The sequence below is a fragment of the Salmo salar genome, chromosome ssa04, assembly GCF_905237065.1.
Source record: "Salmo salar chromosome ssa04, Ssal_v3.1, whole genome shotgun sequence".
NCBI lineage: Eukaryota > Metazoa > Chordata > Actinopteri > Salmoniformes > Salmonidae > Salmo > Salmo salar.
The window spans coordinates 21892407-21913755 of record NC_059445.1 but is presented as its reverse complement, the minus strand read 5'-3'; the positions used below and the strand labels follow the sequence as shown (position 1 = coordinate 21913755).

The window sequence follows — 21349 nt, the reverse complement described above, 5'->3', positions numbered from 1 at the left end:
AGACACTTCTTCAGGCACCACAAGTAGCAGATGCAGGATTTCAACAAACACAGGCAGTTTCCTACAAACAGAAAATACATTCAGCTTTAGTTCTCCACCCATTGTCTGACATAACTTGGTAGAATTGAAAGTGAGTATGTTTAAATGGAATAATCTGAAAATAATATTTCCTGCTCCTTATGTAGCCCTTTCTTGAAGTAAAATGACCTCTTGACCTCATGGGTGGAATGTTATTCATATGTTTCAACAAGCCCAAAATCCGGAGTTGCTATGTCAAACAGTTTTGTTGTATTTCAGTCTTCTGTGATGTATATAATGTGTAATATTGGGATGTAAACTCAAAATGTATTACATTTCAACTCTATATCTGACATGGTATAAGTGTATTATTTTTGTTAAGCCCATAACCATGTGTGTGAGGTGTATACTTTTGTTTCAAAATAGATTTGTTAAAGACTAACAAGAAACACTCTGCGACCCTGATTTAGCCCACTGCAGTAAAAGGTTAATTAAGGATCAAATCTACCTAGACTGACAATATTTGTGAATTCTATTGTAGTTGTTGACTTTAGGAAACCTTCAATACATCTGCAGTAATTCCTTGTTTAACATCTCTGATTCACACTTTTGTATCAAGAATGTATCAAGCATGAAGAGAGGTCAGACATGTGAAGGGTTAATTCTGTTCCAGAGCACAGATTAGCACTGGGTGGGGAGCAGCATGTCAAAGTCACTTTACTGAAGTGAAGTTAAAGTGTCTAGACGTACTGTACGTTTCCCACACATGCAAACGTTCTAACTCTTCTGGAAAATCTAAGACAGCTAAGCAGTCTGTTTTTTTTACACTACAGTACCGATAAATCTGAGAAAGTGCCCGCACTCTTTCACACACATATATAGGTGAGTAGAGATTAACAAGGGCAGGTGAAGATACATTCTACTGTGTGAATTCTTGTATTCTAATTAATTCCTTTATTCTCTGGTTTTCAACTACAGTACCTATGTTTAACTTTATTTTGTACATTGACTGATTCATACTGTATGTTGTACGGTTAAACAACTTGAATTAACTTTGGTTAGATTCTCAAAATGCCGTGTTGACAGTGGCACTGAAACTATCGAGAGCTGACTCATTCCAGGAAATAATTTATAGTTCCGCCTTCTCTGTCTAGATATGGCTTCCTCCAGCAGTCTCCTGTCTGAAGAGCAGTTCCTGTGCTCTATATGTCTGGATGTGTTCACTGAGCCAGTCACCACTTCATGTGGACACAACTTCTGCATGGCCTGTATCACAAAGTGCTGGAATAGCAAGGACCTGTGTCACTGTCCACTGTGTAAGGAGAAATTCTCCAGACGACCTAAGCTTTCTGTCAACACAACGTTCAGAGAGGTTGTAGAGAATTTTAAAAAGAGGAGAGATGGAGGTAGAGATGGGCCCCCTCCCGAACCTGGAAAGATGCCCTGTGACATCTGCACTGGGAAGAAGCTCAGTGCCATAAAGTCCTGCCTGGTGTGTCTAACCTCTTTCTGTGAGACTCACCTGGAGCCTCATCAGATAGCCCCAGCCTTAAAGAGACACAAACTGATCGACCCTGTGGAGAACCTGGAAGACCGGATGTGTAAGAAGCATGACAGACTCCTGGAGCTGTTCTGTAGGACTGACCAGACTTGTGTGTGTCAGTTCTGCACTGAGGGAGACCACAAGACTCATGACACTGTCCCTATAGAGGAAGAGTGTGGAGAGAGGAAGGCTCAGCTTGGGAAAACTGAGGCAGAAGTGCAGCTGATTATCCAGGAGAGACTGAAGAAGGTTAAAAAGATCAGACTCTCAGTAGATCGCAGCAAGAGAGATGCAGAGAGGGAGATTGCAGACAGCGTGCAAGTCTTCACTGCTCTGGCGCGTTCCATTGAGAAAAGCCAGGCTGAGCTGATTGAGGTGATTGAGGAGAAGCAGAAAGCAGTAGAGAGGCAGGCTGAAGGGTTCATTAAAGAGCTGGAGCAGGAAATCACTGAGCTGAAGAGGAGAAGCACTGATCTGAAGCAGCTCTCACACACTGAGGACCACCTCCAACTTCTCCAGAGCTTCCTATCTCTAGTGTGCACACCTCAACCCACCAAGGACTGGTCTGAGATCAGTGTTCACAGTGATCTGTGTGTGGGGACTGTTAGGAAAGCAGTGTCTCAGCTGGAGGAGACACTGAATGAAGAGATGGAGAAGCTGCCTGAAGTCAAACTGAAGAGGATTCAGCAGTATGCAGTGGATGTGACTCTGGACCCTGATACATCACATCCCGAACTCATCCTGTCTGAGGATGGGAAACAAGTAAGATGTGGAGACACAGCACAGAATCTTCCTCCCAATCCAAAAAGGTTTGATCGTTGTCACATTGTCTTTGGAAAGAAGGGCTTCTCCTCAGATATATTTTACTATGAGGTGATTGTTAAGGGAATGACTAAGTGGACTTTAGGACTGGCCAAAGAGTCCATAGACAGGAAGGGGATTATCACATTGAGCCCTGAACATGGAATCTGGACTATGGTACTAAGGGATGGGAATGTGTACCGTGCCTGTACCTCCCCCCCTGTCGTCCTCTCCCTGAGAAAGAAGCCCCAGAAGGTGGGGGTGTTTGTGGACTATGAGGAGGGTCAGGTCTCCTTTTATGATGTGGAGGCCAAGTCTCATATCTACTCTTTCACTGGCTGTACCTTTACAGAGAAACTGTATCCATACTTCGGCCATTCTGATAATGGTAAAAATCTCAAAATCTCTCCTGTCAATCACACAGACTGATTAAACAATGAAGAGCAGACTGTTTTTCCTAACAGGTATTTGAAAATGCACATTTACAAATCATTACATGTATCAATATGTTTACAAATGAGTTCATTTAATCAGGTTGACATGTCATATGGTTAGCATGTCCACTGATGTCCTCTGAAATTGTATCATCAAATTAAAGGTAATCTGTTCTGTACATCTTAACATGGATAGTAAATGTTTGTATTTACAAAAAATGAAGACTATCAACTGGAATAAACTTAAACAAAATAAGTAATACAAGTTGTGTTGCTTTAATTATTCATGTAATTTAGCCATATTTATTTTTCAGAGGAAAACAATCCTTTAAAGTGATATTCCTTTTTCTCAGTTTTTATCTTATTCTCTCTCCAAGTGAATCTGATGATAAAGGCCATACTCAGCCTTTGAACTGGTTGTGGATGTGTGTGAATGTGACAAAGTCCTTTAAGGACTATAAAATCAAATCAAATTCAAATCAAATTTATTTATATAGCCCTTCGTACATCAGCTGATATCTCAAAGTGCTGTACAGAAACCCAGCCTAAAACCCCAAACAGCAAGCAATGCATGTGAAAGAAGCACGGTGGCTAGGAAAAACTCCCTAGGAAAAACTCCCTAGAAAGGCCAAAAACCTAGGAAGAAACCTAGAGAGGAACCAGGCTATGAGGGGTGGCCAGTCCTCTTCTGGCTGTGCAGGGTGGATATTATAACAGAACATGGTCAAGATGTTAAAATGTTCATAAATGACCAGCATGGTCAAATAATAATAATCATAGTAGTTGTCGAGGGTGCAACAAGCACGTCCGGTGAACAGGTCAGGGTTCCATAGCCGCAGGCAGAACAGTTGAAACTGGAGCAGCAGCACGGCCAGGTGGACTGGGGACAGCAAGGAGTCATCATACCAGGTAGTCCTGAGGCATGGTTCTAGGGCTCAGGTCCTCCGAGAGAAAGACAGAAAGAGAGAAAGAGAGAATTAGAGAGAGCATATTTAAATTCACACAGGACACCGGATAAGACAAGAGAAATACTCCAGATGTAACAGACTGACCCTAGCCCCCCGACACATAAACTACTGCAGCATAAATACTGGAGGCTGAGACAGACTTTAAAAGACTTTAAAGAGCGAATCTACAGTTGAAACAATAACAAAGTGGGCTCCCCGCTTCTGTTTTGGTAAAAAGCTGAGGGATGGGCCTGGAGAAATGTAACCACTCTCAGATTAATAGACAGAGCTATGGTTACAAGGACTGAGCATCCATGATATCACATTTATTGTTTTAATTGTGTTTTGAGGCTATACAGTGTTTGTTTACATTTACCATGTTTACAAACATTGGGGACAAACAAGCTTATATTTTGGGTTCTCATGGGGTGTGACAGTTGTTGAACTGAGCTCATGAGGCATTTATAAGTTATATTCTTTAAGAATCAATGGGTATATATCATTAATTTATAAGTAACAAAAAATGGATGGAACAGATTGTCTTTGAGATGGTTGTGGATGTAGGTGAGGATGAGGCCCAGGGATCTCCACCAGGGTGATGATGAAGGAGCCTTTGGCCCGTTGCCCAGGTTGTAGTGGGCCAGTTGCATCATGGAGGACAGGATGGGGTCAGGGCCAGCTGAGATTTATTCCTGATGTCCTCCACAGGGTACAGGACAAGAGGGGTTGGAATATTATAAGTGATACGGGACAGACCTGGGTTCACAAGATGTTTGTTTTCTTTCAATTACTTTGAGCAGGTATTTAATTATCATTTTTTAACCTTTATTTAACTAGGCAAGTCAGTTAAGAACAAATTCTTATTTACAATGACAGCCTAGGAACAGTGGGTTAACTGCCTTGTTCATGGGCAGAACGACAGATTTTTACCTTGTCAGCTCAGGGATTCGATCTAGCAACCTTTCGGTTACTGGCCCCACAAGGTATGGAGTGCCAGATGAGCGGAGTCTGTACTTTTGGGACTATTTAATTGCTTCCATTGCATCAGGAGAGCTCAATTAAGTGCAGCTAATATATTTCACAGAAAAACAAATACTATGAACCCTGGGCTGACATAAGACAACCTCTTTTCTTTTAGGACATGCATTTCATGAACTCATGAAACGTCCCTTTTTCAGGACCCTGTCTTTCAAAGATAATTCATAAAAATCCAAATAACTTCACAGATCTTCATCGTAAAGAGTTTAAACACTGTTTCCCATGTTTGTTCAATGAACCATAAACAATTAATGAACATGCACCTGTGGAACGCTCGTTAAGACACCAACAGCTTACAGACGGAAGGCAATTAAGGTCACAGTTATGAAAACTTAGGACACTAAAAATCTAATCAAATCAATTTGTATTGGTCACATACACATGGTTAGCAGATGTTAATGCAAGTGTAGCGAAATGCTTGTGCTTCTGGTTCCGACCATGCAGTAATATCTAACAAGTAATCTAACAATTTCACAACAACTACCCTATACATACAAGTGTAAAGGAATGAATAAGTATATGTACATAAAAATATATATGAATGAGCGATTGCTGAACGGCATAGGCAGGATGCAGTAGATGGTATAGAGTACAGTATATACATATGAGATAAATAATGTAGGGTATGTAAAAATAATACAAAGTGTCATTGTTTAAAGTGACTAGTGATACATTTATTACATCCAATTTTTTATTATTAAAGTGGCTAGAGATTTGAGTCAGTATGTTGGCAGCAGCCACTCAATGTTAGTGATGGCTGTTTAACAGTCTGATGGCCTTGAGATAGAAGCTGTTTTTCAGTCTCTCGGTCCCAGCTTTGATGCGCCTGTACTGACCTCGCCTTCTTGATGATAGCGGGGTGAACAGGCAGTGGCTCGGGTGGTTGTTGTCCTAGATAATCTTTTTGGCTTTCTTGTGACATCGGTTGGTGTAGGTGTCTTGGAGGGCAGGTAGTTTGCCCCCGGTGATGCGTTGTGCAGACCTCTCTACCCTCTGGAGAGCCTTGCGGTTGTGGGCGGAGCAGTTGCCATACAAGGCGGTGATACAGCCCGACAGGATGCTCTCGATTGTGCATCTGTAAAAGTTTATGAGTGTTTTTGGTGTTAAGCCAAATTTCTTCAGCCTCCTGAGGTTGAAGAGGCGCTGCTGCGCCTTCTTCACCACGCTGTCTGTGTGGGTGGACCATTTCAGTTTGTCCGTGATGTGTACGCCGAGGAACTTAAAACTTTCCACCCTCTCCACTACTGTCCCGTCAATGTAGATGGGGGCTGCTCCCTCTGCTGTTTCCTGAAGTCCACGATCATCTCTTTTGTTTTGTTGACATTGAGTGTGAGGTTATTTTCCTGACACCACACTCTGAGGGCCCTCACCTCCTCCCTGTAGGCCGTCTCGTCGTTGTTGGTAATCAAGCCTACCACTGTAGTGTCGTCTGCAAACTTGATGACTGAGTTGGAGGCGTGCATGGCCACGCAGTCATGGGGGAACAGGGAGTACAGGAGAGGGCTGAGAATGCACCCTTGTGGGGACCCAGTGTTGAGGATCAGCGGCGTGGAGATGTTGTTACCTACACTCACCACCTGGGGGCGGCCCGTCAGGAAGTCCAGGACCCAGTTGCACAGGGCGGGGTCGAGACCCAGGGTCTCGAGCTTAATGACGAGTTTGGAGGGTACTATTTTATTAAATGCTGAGCTGTAATCGATGAATAGCATTCTTACATAGGTATTCCTCTTGTTCAGATGGGTTAGGGCAGTGTGCAGTGTGATGGCGATTGCGTCGTCTGTGGACCTATTGGGTCGGTAAGCAAATTGGAGTGGGTCTAGGGTGTCAAGTAGGGTGGAGGTGATATGGTCCTTGACTAGTCTCTCAAAGCACTTCATGATGACGGAAATGAGTGCTACAGGGTGGTAGTCATTTAGCTCAGTTACCTTAGCTTTCTTGGGAACAGGAACAATGGTGGCACTCTTGAAGCATGTGGGGACAGCAGACTGGGACAAGGATTGATTGAATACGTCTGTAAACACACCAGCCAGTTGGTCTGCGCATGCTCTGAGGATGCGGCCGGGAATGCCGTCTGTGCCTGCAGCCTTGCGAAGGTTAACACATTTAAATGTTTTACTCACGTTGGCTACAGTGAAGGAGAGCCCGCAGGTTTTGGTAGCGGGCCGTGTCAGTAGCACTGTATTGTCCTCAAAGCGAGCAAAAAATGTTTAGTCTGTCTGGGAGCAAGGCATCGTGATCCGCGACAGGGCTGGTTTTTCTTTTGTAGTCCGTGATTGACTGTAGACCCTGCCACATACCTCTCGTATCTGAGCCGTTGAATTGCGACTCCACTTTGTCTCTGTACTGACGCTTAGCTTGCTTGATTGCCTTGCGGAGGGAATAGCTACACTGTTTGTATTCAGTCATGTATTCGGTCATGTTTCCGGTCACTATGCCCTGATTAAAAGCAGTGGTTCGCGCATTCAGTTTTGCGCGAATGCTGCCATCAATCCACAGTTTCTGGTTGGGGAATGTTTTAATAGACGCTGTGGGTACAACATCACCTTGTTAATGAACTCGCACACCGAGTCAGCGTATTCGTCAATGTTGTTGTTCGCCGCAATGCGGAACATATCCCAGTCCACGTGAATGAAGCAATCTTGAAGCGTGGAATAAAATTGGTCGGACCAGCGTTGAACAGACCTGAGCAATGGCGTTTCCTGTTTTAGTTTCTGTCTATAGGCTGGGAGCAACAAAATGGAGTTGTGGTCAGATTTGCCCAAAGGAGGGCGAGGGATGGCAATGATCCAGAATTTTCCCAGCCTGGGTCAAGCATTCGATATGCTGATAAAATTTAGGGAGCCTTGTTTTCAGATTAGCCTTGTTAAAATCCCCAGCTACAATAAATGCAGCCTCAGGATATGGGGTTTACAGTTTACATAGAGTCCAATGAAGTTCTTTCAGGGCCGTCGAGGTGTCTGTTTGGGGGGGATGTACACGACTGTGTTTATAATCGAAGAGAATTCTCTTGGTAGATAATGCGGTCGGCATTTGTTTGTAAGGAATTCTAGGTCAAGTGAACAAAAGGACTTGAGTTCCTGTATGTTGTTATGATCACGCCACGACTCGTTAATCATAAGGCATACACCCCCGCCCTTCTTCGTACCAGAGAGATGTTTGTTTCTGTCGGCGCAATGCGTGAAGAAACCAGGTGGGTGTTCAGACTCTGATAACATATCCCGAGTGAGCCATGTTTCCGTGAAACAGAGAATGTTACAATCTCTGATGTCTCTCAGGAAGGCAACCCTTGCTCGGATTTCGTCTACCTTGTTGTCAAGAGACTGGACGTTGGCTAGTAGCATACTCGGGAGCGGTGGGTGATGTGCCCGTCTACGGAGCCTGGCCAGAAGACCACTCCGTCTGCCCCTTCTGCGGCGCCTTTGTTTTGGGTTGCCTGCTGGGATCCGATCCATTGTCCTGGGTGGTAGCCAAACAGAGGATCCAACTCGGGAAAGTCGTATTCCTGGTAGTAATGTTGGTAAGTTGACGTTGCTCTTATATCCAATAGTTCCTCCCAGCTGTATGTAATGAGAATTAAGATTTCCTGGGGTAACAGTGTAAGAAAGAATACATAAAAAAACAAAATACTGCAAAGTTTCCTAAGAATGCGAAGCGAGGCGGCCATCTCTGTCAGTGCAGCATGCCTTTCTACTGACTCTGAAAAACACCAAAAGAAAGATGCCCATTGTCCCTGCTCATCTGCGTGAACGTGCCTTTGTTATGCTGCAAGGAGGCATGAGGACTGCAGATGTTCCTAGGCAGCAACCTAGGAAGAAACCTAGAGAGGAATGAGGTTCTGAGGGGTGGCGACTCCTCTTCTGGCTGAGCCGGGTGGAGATTATAACAGTACATGACCAAGATGTTCAAACGTTCATAGATGACCAGCAGGGTCAAATAATAATATTCACAGTGGTTGTAGAGGGTACAACAGATCAGCACCTCAGGAGTAAATGTCAGTTGGCTTTTCATAGCCAAGCATTCAGAGTTAGAGACAGCAGGTGCGGTAGTGAGAGAGAGTCGAAAACAGCAGGTCCACGACAATGTAGCACATCCGATGAACAGGTCAGGGTTCCATAGCCACAGGCAGAACTGTTGAAACTGGAGCAGCAGCACGACCGGGTGGATTGGGGACAGCAAGGAGTCATCAGGTCAGGTAGTCCTGAGGCATGTTCCCAGGGCTCAGGTCCTCTGAGAGGGGAGGGAGAGGAAGGGAGAGGGAGAGAGAATTAGAGGGAGCATACTTAACTTCACACACGACACCGGATAAGACAGGAGAAATACTCCAGATATAACAGACTGACCCTAACCCCCGATACATAAACTATTGCAGCATAAATACTGGAGGCAGAGACAGGAGGGGTCGGGAGACACTGTGGCCCCATCCAACGATACCCCCGGGCAGGGCCAACCAGGCAGGATATAACCCCACCCACTTGAGGGATATCTTCAACCACAACTTACTACCCTGAGACAAGACTGAATATAGCCCACGAAGATCTCCCCCACGGCATGAACCCGAGGGGGGTGCCAACCTGGACAGAAAGATCACGTCATTGACTCAACCCACTCAAGTGACACCCCTCCTAGGGACGGCATGGAAGAGCACCAGTAAGCCAGTGACACAGCCCCCGTAATAGGGTTAGAGGCAGAGAATCCAAGTGGAGAGAGGGGTTACCGGCCAGGCAGAAACTGCAAGAGCGGTTCGTCGCTCCAGTGCCTGGCCGTTCACCTTCACAACCCTGGGCCAGACTATACTCAATCATAGGACCTACTGAAGATATGAGTCTTCAATAAAGACTTAAAGGTCGAGACCGAGTCTGCATCTCTCACATGGATAGGCAGACCATTCCATAAAAATTTAGCTCTATAAGAGAAAGCCCTGCGTCCAACTGTTTGCTTAGAAATTCTAGGGACAGTAAGGAGGCCTGCGTCTTGTGACCGTAGCGTATGTGTAGGTATGTACGGCAGGACCACATCGGAGTGATAGGTAGGAGCAAGCCCATATAATGCTTTGTAGGTTAGCAGTAAAACCTTGAAATCACCCCTAGCCTTAACAGGAAGCCAGTGTAGAGAGTTTAGTACTGGAGTAGTATGATATAAAAATGTGGTTCTGGTCAAGATTGTAGCAGCTATGTTTAGCACTAACTGAAGTTTATGGGCTAGGTGGGACGTTTGCGTCCCACCCTAGTCAACAGCCAGTGGAATCCCGTGGCGCGATATTCAAATACCTTACAAATGCTATTACTTCAATTTCTCAAACATATGACTATTTTACACCATTTTAAAGACAAGACTCTCATTAATCTAACCACACTGTCCGATTTCAAAAAGGCTTTACAACGAAAGCAAAACATTAGATTATGTCAGCAAAGTACCCAGCCAGAAATAATCAGACACCCATTTTTCAAGCTAGCATATAATGTCACAAAAACCAAAACCACAGCTAAATGCAGCACTAACCTTTGATGATCTTCATCAGATGACACTCCTAGGACATTATGTTATACAATACATGCATGTTTTGTTCAATCAAGTTCATATCTATATCAAAAAACAGCTTTTTACATTAGCATGTGACTAGCATTCCCACCGAACACTTCCGGTGAATTTACTAAATTACTCACGATAAACGTTCACAAAAAACATAACAATTATTTTAAGAATTATAGATACAGAACTCCTTTATGCAATCGCGGTGTCCGATTTTAAAATAGATTTTCGGTGAAAGCACATTTTGCAATATTCTGTGTAGATAGCCCGGCCATCACAGGCTAGCTATTTTGACACCCACCAAGTTTGGCACTCACCAAACTCAGATTTACTATAAGACAAATTGGATTACCTTTGCTGTTCTTCGTCAGAATGCACTCCCAGGACTTCTACTTCATCACCCAATCTTGTTTTGGTTCCAAATAATCCATAGTTATATCCAAATAGCGGCGTTTTGTTCGTGCGTTCAAGACACTATCCGAAGGGTAACGAAGGGTGACACGCAAAAAATGTAAAAATATTCCATTACCGTACTTCGAAGCATGTCAAACGCTGTTTAAAATCAATTTTTATGCGATTTTTCTCGTAAAATAGCGATAATATTCCGACCGGGAGAAGTTGTTTTCGTTCAAAGACTCAAAGTTGAAAATGGAGTCGTCTCGTGCACGCGTGCGCCCGTCTCATTGTTCTCAGATCGACCACATACCAAATGCGCTACTGTTTTTCAGCCAGTAACTGCAGAGTCATCATTCAACGTTCTGGCGCCTTCTGAGAGCCTATGGGAGCCTTAGAAAGTGTCACGTTACAGCAGAGATCCTTTGTTTTGGATAGAGATGACAAAGAAGGCCAAGAAATGGTCGGAGAGGGCGCTTCCTGTTTGGAATCTTCTCAGGTTTTGGCCTGCCATATGAGTTCTGTTATACTCACAGACACCATTCAAACAGTTTTAGAAACTTTAGGGTGTTTTCTATCCAAATCAAACAATTATATGCATGTTCTAGTTTCTGGGCAGGAGTAGTAACCAGATTAAATCAGGTACGTTTTTTATCCGGCCGTGCAAATACTGCCCCCTATCCCCAACAGGTTAAATAGAGCATTGCTATAGTCTAATCTAGAAGTGACAAAAGCATGGATTAACTTTTCTGCGTCATTTTTGGACAGACAGTTTCAGATTTTTGTAATGTTACGTAGATGGAAAAAAGCTGTCTTTCAAATAGTCTTGATATGTTCGTCAAAAGAGAGATCAGGGTCCAGAGTAACGGCGAGGTCCTTCGCAGTTTTATTTGAGACGACTGTACAACCATCAAGATTAATTGTCAGATCCGACAGAAGCAACACAATCTCACACTGAATTTGTGCAAATATGGACAAAAAGTATTTTAGCAGATTTCATGCGTTTTTGTGTGGTTTAATTCATGTGAAAAGACCCCAAAAATTGTGCGACTTCATTTGTAGGAAAAGACACATTTTTGTGTGACTTCATTCATAGGAAAATACATTTTTGGGGGGCAAACTTAGGAACAATCTTTTGAAAGTTATTAAAGCAATGCAAGATGGGCAATGGTGTTCTACACTGCCTTTTTTTAATGTTCCACAATTATTTATATAAAAAAAACGAAACGTGTTAACAACCCAATATTGCTAATCAACCAAGTTGTCACCGAAATAATGATAATATAATTAGCCTTACGTAGTTTTTTTTATTATTAATGCCAATACTCTTTTCTATGCTTGTTTTCACTTAATACTTTGGGATACTGGTAGTCAGAAAGGCCCTTTTTTCATGTAGGCAGTACTAGGTCTATGTTATATATGTTATAGCCAACTCATGACTTTTGTATGAATTATTTTTTATCAAATCTTTGTTTCTAGTTTCTTATTTTCCTCTACTTATCTCCTTGTTGGAAGATATTACAAATTACTAATACAAAATAGAACCTGGTTGTTTTCCACACTAAAACAGTTTGTCTTTTTTAAACATGAAAAATATATTTATATATTTATGAGGTATAAATATATGAGGTTATATATATATGAGGTGAAATCGCCAAAATGCCACGAGCTGAGTTTGTTCATGTCACACGAATTTAGCCGCAGAAAAACGCAGGAAAATGCACAAAATCTGCTGAAATACTTTTTATACATATTTGCACAAATTGAGTGTGAGTTTTGATGTGCCACGTCTCCGCTGAAATATTATAATGAAATTAAAATGAAAACCTCTCTTTACATCGTAATATACTGATTTCACAAAACATTAGGACCCACCCCCCCCTGTTGAGCGTGAAAAACCCAGCAGCATTGCAGTTCTTAGCACACTCAAACCGGTGCGCCTGGCAGCTACTACCATACCCTGTTCAAAGGCACTGAAATCTTGCGTCTTTCCCATTCACCCTCTGAATGGCACATGTACACAATCCATGTCTCAACTGTCTCAAGGCTTAAAAATCCTTCTTTAACATGTCTCCTCCCCTTCATCCACAGTGATTGAAGTGGATTTAATAAGTGATATCAATAAGGGATCATAGCTTTTCATCGACCCACAATGCTGACCTTTGACAGAAGGAAAACTATCCCTCAAAGGGGAGCTAAACCAAAAAAAACTACTTCTCTGGTTGAAAGCGGCCTACGTGGCATTTATTAGTATTCCAAAATTGACTACCAAGGGTACATAGGATAATTTGTCATAAAGTCAGTATCTTTCAAAACAGAGATTTGCGAGGTCTGTGAAATGTATGACGTTCCTTGGAAATGTGAGGATTGAGTATGATTTCAATCATGCCCAGTCATGCCCACTTGGCCTCCAACACGGGATGGTAATTTCTAGGGAGAATTGTAACAAGGGAAGGGTGAATGGAAGAAAAGGTGCGCTGAGTGTGCTCTATTTAATCGTAGCATCAGAGTCAACCTACAGCCTGCCCATTTCCTTACAGACAGCAGAATTAACCATTGGCATGCGTGCCTCAGACTTGTTTACATTCATACAAGACATGGTCGCCAATGTAATGTTGAAAGAACGAGACTTGTTCATTATAAAATGCTTAGGTTTTTCCATCTCAAACATCCTCACATTTGTGAGATAACGTTAGCATCACAAATACAACTGTCATCAAAGCTACTCTAGAAAGGAGGAAATGCATAATGCGATTTGGGATTCTTGAACATTCACGTTGTCATGCTGCGTCACTTCATTCAACTCAAATGAAATTAAAAAGTAATCCAAGTTATTTTGCTTTAATTATTAATATCATTTAGGTCTAATGCTGACCTTTGACAGAAAGTGATACTATTTTTCTCTCCTAACTATTATTCTCTCTCAAAGGGAAGCTAATGATATGGCACATCCTTAGCCTTTGAGATGGTTGTGGATGTAGGTGAATGTGATAAAGGAGGTACTTTTCCTTTGAGCTGGTTGTGGATCTAAGTAAGGACGGCCACGTACCCAGGTGGTAGTGGGCCAGTCGCAGCATAGAGGACAGGATGGGGGTCAGGGTCAGCGGGGATTTATTCCTGATATCCACCACAGGGTAGAGGAAAATTAAGTTAGGAAATAGTCAAACTGATACAGGACAGACCTGGATTCCAATAGTATTTGTTTTCTTTCAGATACTTTGAGCATTTGATTGAGCCTGTATATGGAGTGCCAGACATTGACATTTAAAAATTATATTTCTATGGTGCCAGATTGGTGGGGTTGTACTTTTGGGACTATTCTATTGGTTATAATGCACCAGGGAAGCTCAATCAAGTGCAGCTAACATACTAGACAGAATACAAAATACACTTTGAACCCTGGTCTGATACAGGGAAATTTCCATTTCAACACATCATAATTACAAGCATTTAATTTAATTCAATACTTTATTGTTGGGTAAATATACATTATTGTTTTTATATTTGGGTGTATTGTTTTATTGTTTCTCCCTCTTAGTGGATATCTTAGTGGCATACAGACACAAACCCATGTTCAAGATTGAACTGATCCTCTCTTGCCCCACAGATCTCACACAGACAAGAGGACCATGATTGTTTTCGTTTTCTTTTATTAATATGCAAAACAAAAGTATAACAATTCTGTTATATAACAAAAACTCATGAAGGGAATAGAGATAGTCATAAGGAATCCTGTTTTCTATGGATAGAGTATTACAAACTCAGTAAGCAGTAATGACTCAATGTTGCCACAATTTAGGGATTGTCAGTTATGATCATGCATTGCCTCTGACATAAGACAACCTCAGTACTTGTAGGACCTGCATGTCATATATTAGAGTAATATAAAATGTTCTTATTAGAGTAAATGGATATTTCATATTTGATCCACCGTAGTAACATGATCCTATAAGCAGGCGTGGGAGAACACCTTGCACAATGGAGTTTTCAGACAGAGAAGTGCCTGTTAATCATCAAATGCCTTTCGGTTTCAGTCTCCTGGTTTGGTCAAACAAAAGTCCCTCCTCCTTGAGTCTACAATAATAAACAAATGGAGTGTTAAACTTTACTATTGTCTTCATCAGCATCATCATTTTGAGTACATGACTCTAGATTATGGAGGTAAATGAATGTATTCTCTGTTGGAAAAGTATTGTTAACTCACCATAGGCTTCATCTCACGACCGTCTCCATCTGCCTCGGGCCGATCCCATCCCTCCATATTCTTACTGTTCTCTACGAACTCCTAAAGAGAGAGAAAGGGAGAAAGAAGAGACGGTGAATGTGTGTTGGATGTTGAGACAATAGCGGGCAAGTATCGTAAATGCTAACAAGGCGAGTTCAGTGTAATATGTGCATAAACACTATTTACCATTTAGAAATGGATTAAAGTGGTATTCTGTAAAACAATTCAGGTACGTTAGAAACTTCTTCAGGTACCACAAGCAGCAGATGCAGGATTTCAACAAACACAGGCAGTTTCCTACAAACAGAAAATACATTCAGCTTTAGTTCTCCACCCATTGTCTGACTTGACTTGGTAGAATCGAAAGTTAGTATGTTTAAAGGAATAATCTGAAAATAATATTTCCTGCTCTTTATGTAGCCCTTTCCTGAAGTCAAATTACCTCGTGACCTCATGGGTGGAATGTTATTCATATGTTTCAACAAGCCCAAAATCTGGTGTTGCTATGTCAAACAGTTGTTGTATTTCAGTCTTCTGTGATGTATATAAAGTGTAATATTGGGATGTAAACTCAAAATGTATTACATTTCAACTCTATATCTGACATGGTATAACTATTATTTTTGTTAAGCCCTTAACCATGTGTGTGAGGTGTATACTTTCGTTTCAAAATAGATTTGTTAAAGACTAACAAGAAACACTCTGCGACCCTGATTTAGCCTACTGCAGTAAAAGGTTAATTAAGGATCAAATCTACCTAGACTGACAGTATTTGTTCATCCCCTGTGAATTCTATTGTAGTTGATGACTTTAGAAAACTTTCAATACATCTGCAGTAATTCCTTCTTTTGTATCAAGAATGTATCAAAAATGAAAAGAGATCAGACATGTGAACAGTTAACTGTTCCAGAGCACAGAGCAGCACTGGGTGGGGAGCAGCATGTCAACGTCACTTTACTGAAGTGAAGGTGAAGTATATAGACGTACTATACGTTGCCAACACAAACAAACGGTCTCAAACTCTTCTGGAAAATCTGTGAGGACGGCTACGCAGTCTTTTTTTTTTTTATACTACGGTACCGATAAATTGGAGAAAGCGCCCGCACACACAGTTAGAGGTGAGTACAGATTTACAAGGGCAGGTGAAGATGCATTGTCTTTTATCCTGTTTTCTTCTACATTACATTCATCTTTATTTTGAACATTGACTAATACATTGACAAATTTATACTGCATGTTGTATGGTTAAACAACTTTAATCAACATTGGTTAGCTTCTCTAAATGCCATGTTGACAGTGGCACTGAAACAATCGAGAGCTGACTCGTTCCAGGAATTAATTTATAGTTCCACCTTTGTCTAGATATGGCTTCCTCCAGCAGTCTCCTGTCTGAAGAGCAGTTCCTGTGCTCTATATGTCTGGATGTGTTCACTGAGCCAGTCACCACTTCATGTGGACACAACTTCTGCATGGCCTGTATCACAAAGTACTGGAAAAGCAAGGACCTGTGTCAATGTCCACTGTGTCAGGAGAAATTCTCCAGACGACGTAAGCTTTGTGTCAACAAAACCTTCAGAAAGATTGTAGAGAATTTTAAAAAGAGGAGAGATAAAGGTAGAGATGGGCCCCCTCCCAAACCTGGAAAAGTGGCCTGTGACGTCTGCACCGGGATGAAACGCAAGGCCCTTATGTCCTGCCTGGTGTGTCAGACCTCTTACTGTGAGACTCACCTGGAGCCTCATCAGATAGCCCCACCCTTAAAGAGACACAAACTGATCGACCCTGTGGAGAACCTGGAAGACAGGATGTGTAAGAAGCATGACAGACTCCTGGAGCTGTTCTGTAGGACTGACCAGACATGTGTGTCAGTTCTGCACTGAGGGAGACCACAAGACTCATGACACTGTCCCAATAGAAGAAGAGTGTGGAGAGAGGAAGGCTCAGCTGGGGAAAACTGAGGCAGAACTGCAGCAAATTATCCAGGAGCGACTGAAGAAAGTTAAAAAGATCAGACTCTCAGTAGATTGCAGCAAGAGAGATGCAAAGAGAGAGATAGCAAACAGTGTACAAGTCTTCACTGCTCTGGTTCACTCCATTGAGAAAAGCCAGGCTGAGCTGATTGAGGTGATTGAGGAGAAGCAGAAAGCAGTAGAGAGGCAGGCTGAAGGGCTCATTAAAGAACTGGATCAGGAAATCACTGAGCTAAAGAGGAGAAGAACTGATCTGAAGCAGCTCTCACACACTGAGGACCACCTCCAACTTCTCCAGAGCTTCCTATCCCTAGCGTGCAACCCTCAACCCACCAAGGACTGGTCTGAGATCAGTGTTCACAGTGATCTGTGTGTGGGGACTGTGAGGAGAGCTGTGTCTCACCTGGAGGAGATACTGAATAAAGAGATGGAGAAGCTGCCTGAAGTCAAACTGAAGATGATTGAGCAGTATGCAGTAGATGTGACTCTGGAACCTGATACAGCAAGTTCCATTCTCATCCTGTCTGAGGATGGGAAACAAGTGAGAACGGGAGGCATACCACAGAATCTTCCTGACAATCCAAAAAGGTTTGTTGGTCATCGATTTGTCCTTGGAAAGGATGGCTTCTCCTCAGGAAGATTTTACTATGAGGTGACGGTTAAGGGGAAGACTAGATGGAATTTAGGAGTGGCCAGAGAGTCCATAGACAGGAAGGGGATTATAATACTGAGACCTGAGGATGGACTCTGGACTGTGACCCGAATGGATGAGCATGATAGCTGGACCTTCCCCCTTGTCCTCCTCTCCCGGAGAAAGAATCCCCAGAAGGTGGGGGTGTTTGTGGACTATGAGGAGGGTCTGGTCTCCTTTTATGATGTGGAGGCCAGGTCTCATATCTACTATTTCACTGGCTGCACCTTTACAGAGAAACTCTTTCCATACTTTGGCCCATCTGATAATTATGATGGTCAAAACTCAGCCCCTCTCATCATTGCTCCTGTCATTCATACATACTGATTAAACAATGCAGTGGGAACAGTTAACTAATTACATCCACAAATCATTAAATGCATTTAGTCACATGACATGTAGTTAGAATTTTCATGGAAGTCCTCTGAAATCTCATAATGAAATTAAAAGTGAAACTTCTTTACTCTTTAGGGACAGAGTGAATATTACTGGGGGAGGGGTGCCACAATATAGGGGAGGGTTATCAAATCTTTTTTATTTATTTGGGTAGGGCACAGGGGAGGGTAATGTATTTTTGCCCTGGTTTACATTCGCCATTCTTCTCATATTTTCTCTATAAACAATGGCTTGACTTACTTTTTATTACCCTAATAAAGTTTAGAAACGTTTGGTATGGTTTGGCTGTTAAGCTTTAGCTACTGCAGGCCTATCATAGGAAGGCAGTGCGCCCCTGTCACATTGTATAAATGATTGGAGACAGGCGCAGGAATACGTAATAGGGCTTTTTAATACGCCACCCAAAATTGCCATTCAAATGCACGGAGCGAAGCCCAAAACACACACTTATACAAAACACAGACCAAACAAAAGACCGAGGTTAAACCTCTAATAAATACACGGGACGAGACCCGTTATACACTACATGGGATGAGACCCGAAATAACAAGTGCACCTTCCGCAGCGTGAAAGCCGAAAACAACAAAGCATAGGTACTCACAAGACCAACGGACATGGGAACATTAATCGACCAGGACAATGGAGAACAGAGGGCACATATAAACAATCACTAATCAGGGGGAATGGGAACCAGGTGTGCGTAATGAGACAGTTCAGTGAAGCCTAGAGGCCAGCAACGTTGACCTCTGGAACTGGTGCACGGAATGAGCAGCAGCACCAGGGGGACACTGACAGCTCCAGTGCTCCAACTGACTTCAACGGTTGAACTTGAGGTGAGGAAGACTGATTCAGGCCTACCAGAGTTACTCCTTTAATCTAACAATATAATGCTCATCTTAATACAAAATATTTGGATGTAGCAAAATTCCTCAAATGTCCGGTAAATTTAAATCTGAGGTAGATTCTCCATAGGCCCACCATACACTCCAATCCTCCACTGAGAGGACAAAGGATTTGTCTGCTGCCTTAAGATTTACAATGGCTTGAGGTGTCATAACCCTCCCCCCATCAATCCCTCTCTACCTCTCCCCCTCTGCGGGAGTGAGGGGTGTCTCTGTAGGACTGTGCGTTGTGTAGAAAATATTCAGATCAAAGAGAATATTTTTGTAACAATTAACTATTTTTTTAGTTGTCTAACGAGATCATAGTACATTGGGATACCTTGCCTCGTAACTAGATATGCCCCAGAGAACTTGCCATAAAAACCCCTTTGGAAATGCCCCTTTGTGACCCGGGGGTATAAAACATGTGAGTTAAGAATTTACCAGACTAAATCGGACCACAGCCGCAGCGTGATCTAAGATAGTCACAACCCCACAAATGCAACACGAGGAAGAGGACAAAGGAACCTCTTAACCATCAAGGCTACGGTTGATTACTGTATCTAAAAAAGGGTCGAATTCAAGAAGAACCAGCTAGTTTTTCTCTTCAAATCATCGGTTGTCTACATGGCCCTTCTACCCAAGCTGGGAGAGTCGACACAGCTGATTAGCCTCCTCAGAAGTCCACTCTCACAGAATGAGTGCAAGGGAACAGACCACTAAGAGGACATACATCATGTGGACTGACATCATGTGGACAATCAGAGACTTACACCTGGTAATGAAGGAGACGCCGCCATCGGAGGAGGCCTCGTCGAACTGCCCAATAAGCGGAACTCGGTCCACGAAGAGATACTCAACGGAGACCTTCAACAAGTAATTACATCATTATAATTCTGACCCATAACAGCGGCAGTTCAGGGCAAGGTGTCAGGGCTAAACTAAGCATAGTTTACAAATGTATCTAAGTGTGCTTTTCTCTCGTGCACTCTCTCTCTCTCTCTCTCTCTCTCTCTCTTTCTTTAAACCTCCATCTTGTGTAACATGTGTCATTTTGTGTTGGTCCGCTAGGGACCTGTTTCATTGTATTAAGTTCTAATCAATAGCCTGGACTGTGTGTTTGTGTATGTGTATCTTATATTATTATATAGCTTGTTAGTAAATAAATAATCAACTCAATTTGTGTGGTACGGAATGATTTAGTGAGACCCGGGTTTGTGCAGATTTAAGAATTATGTAACGTTCAGAATGAGACTTAAGTAGAAATGAATTAATTGCCGACTGCTATGAAATCGTTATTCTGATATTCTTTGAGTTAATTTGGGAAACGGTAACTCATTGAACAAACTTTTCTCATGGTGCCCCAGGTTACTGAGTTAATGGTTGCCTGATTAATCTTATCACGTAATTATAAACACAGTTAATTATTCAATGAATATCAGTCGTCAGATTAATGACCAACGTTAGGACATTTGTATTTGAGCTTGTGTCCTCAAAAGTGACAATACTTCAGCAATGTATTATTATTTTTACCAGTTAGATTTGAACCTTTCTTGGAGTATGCAGCATAATTAGTTGTTGTTTGTCCTCTCATGATAAATAATTACTGCTCTGACCACTATGCTGAACATTTTGTATGTTTGTGCTTTCTAATAATTAATTTATGTGTTCTATTCATGTGCTTTTCTAATAACCATTTTCTGTGTTCATGCAAGTGACTGACTGAACAAATCCTCACTATCAGTAGCTGAAATTTGGCAGTATGCCCAGAAATTTGTTTTGAGAATGAAATATATCTCAGATTCAAGATTTCAGCTTGGAGAGAAGAATCCTTGTAAGGTATTTGTCACCTTGGCATAAATTATTTGGGAGACAGGCGCAGGAATGCGTAATATTTCTTTTTTATTAAGCCCAAATTACAGCGTGCCGTGTAAAGGCACGGGGACGAAGACCAAACAAACACATAACAAAACACAGGGTAGAAACCCAAAACAAAGGAGCGAGGAGTACCTTAAATAAAAAACATGCGCACAACGATTAACACACGGGACAGGACCCGTAATCATCTGTACAATCCACAATGGCACGAAAGCCAAAACACACAGCACAGGTACTCCTACGCACCAACGGACATTGTAACAATAATGGACAGCACAATGGAAACCAAAGGGCACACTTATACAAGTACTAATCAGTGGAATAGGGGACCAGTGTGCGTAATGAAAGTTCCATAGGGATCCGTGACAGTATTGGTCTGTCGCATGTTATGAACCAGTTTTGGTCGGTCACATGTATGAAAAAAATGGTAATGATGACTTAATTATGCAGAATCATGAAAATATATGTCTGTCTATAGCTTTGTATAAGACAACTACTGGAACTGCCCCAGCAGAGCTCCTGATTGACATGTGTATTGTGGTGCGTAGAGTAGGTTGGAACTTCTCCAGAATGCTGATAATAAAATATCATTCATTTAAGATTGA

At 42.3% G+C, this 21349-nt stretch overlaps 1 pseudogene; it reads left to right on the top strand.

The window, feature by feature from the left end:
• The first annotated feature begins 713 nt into the window (after window positions 1-713).
• Window positions 714-21349, top strand: LOC106602565 (uncharacterized; annotated as a pseudogene).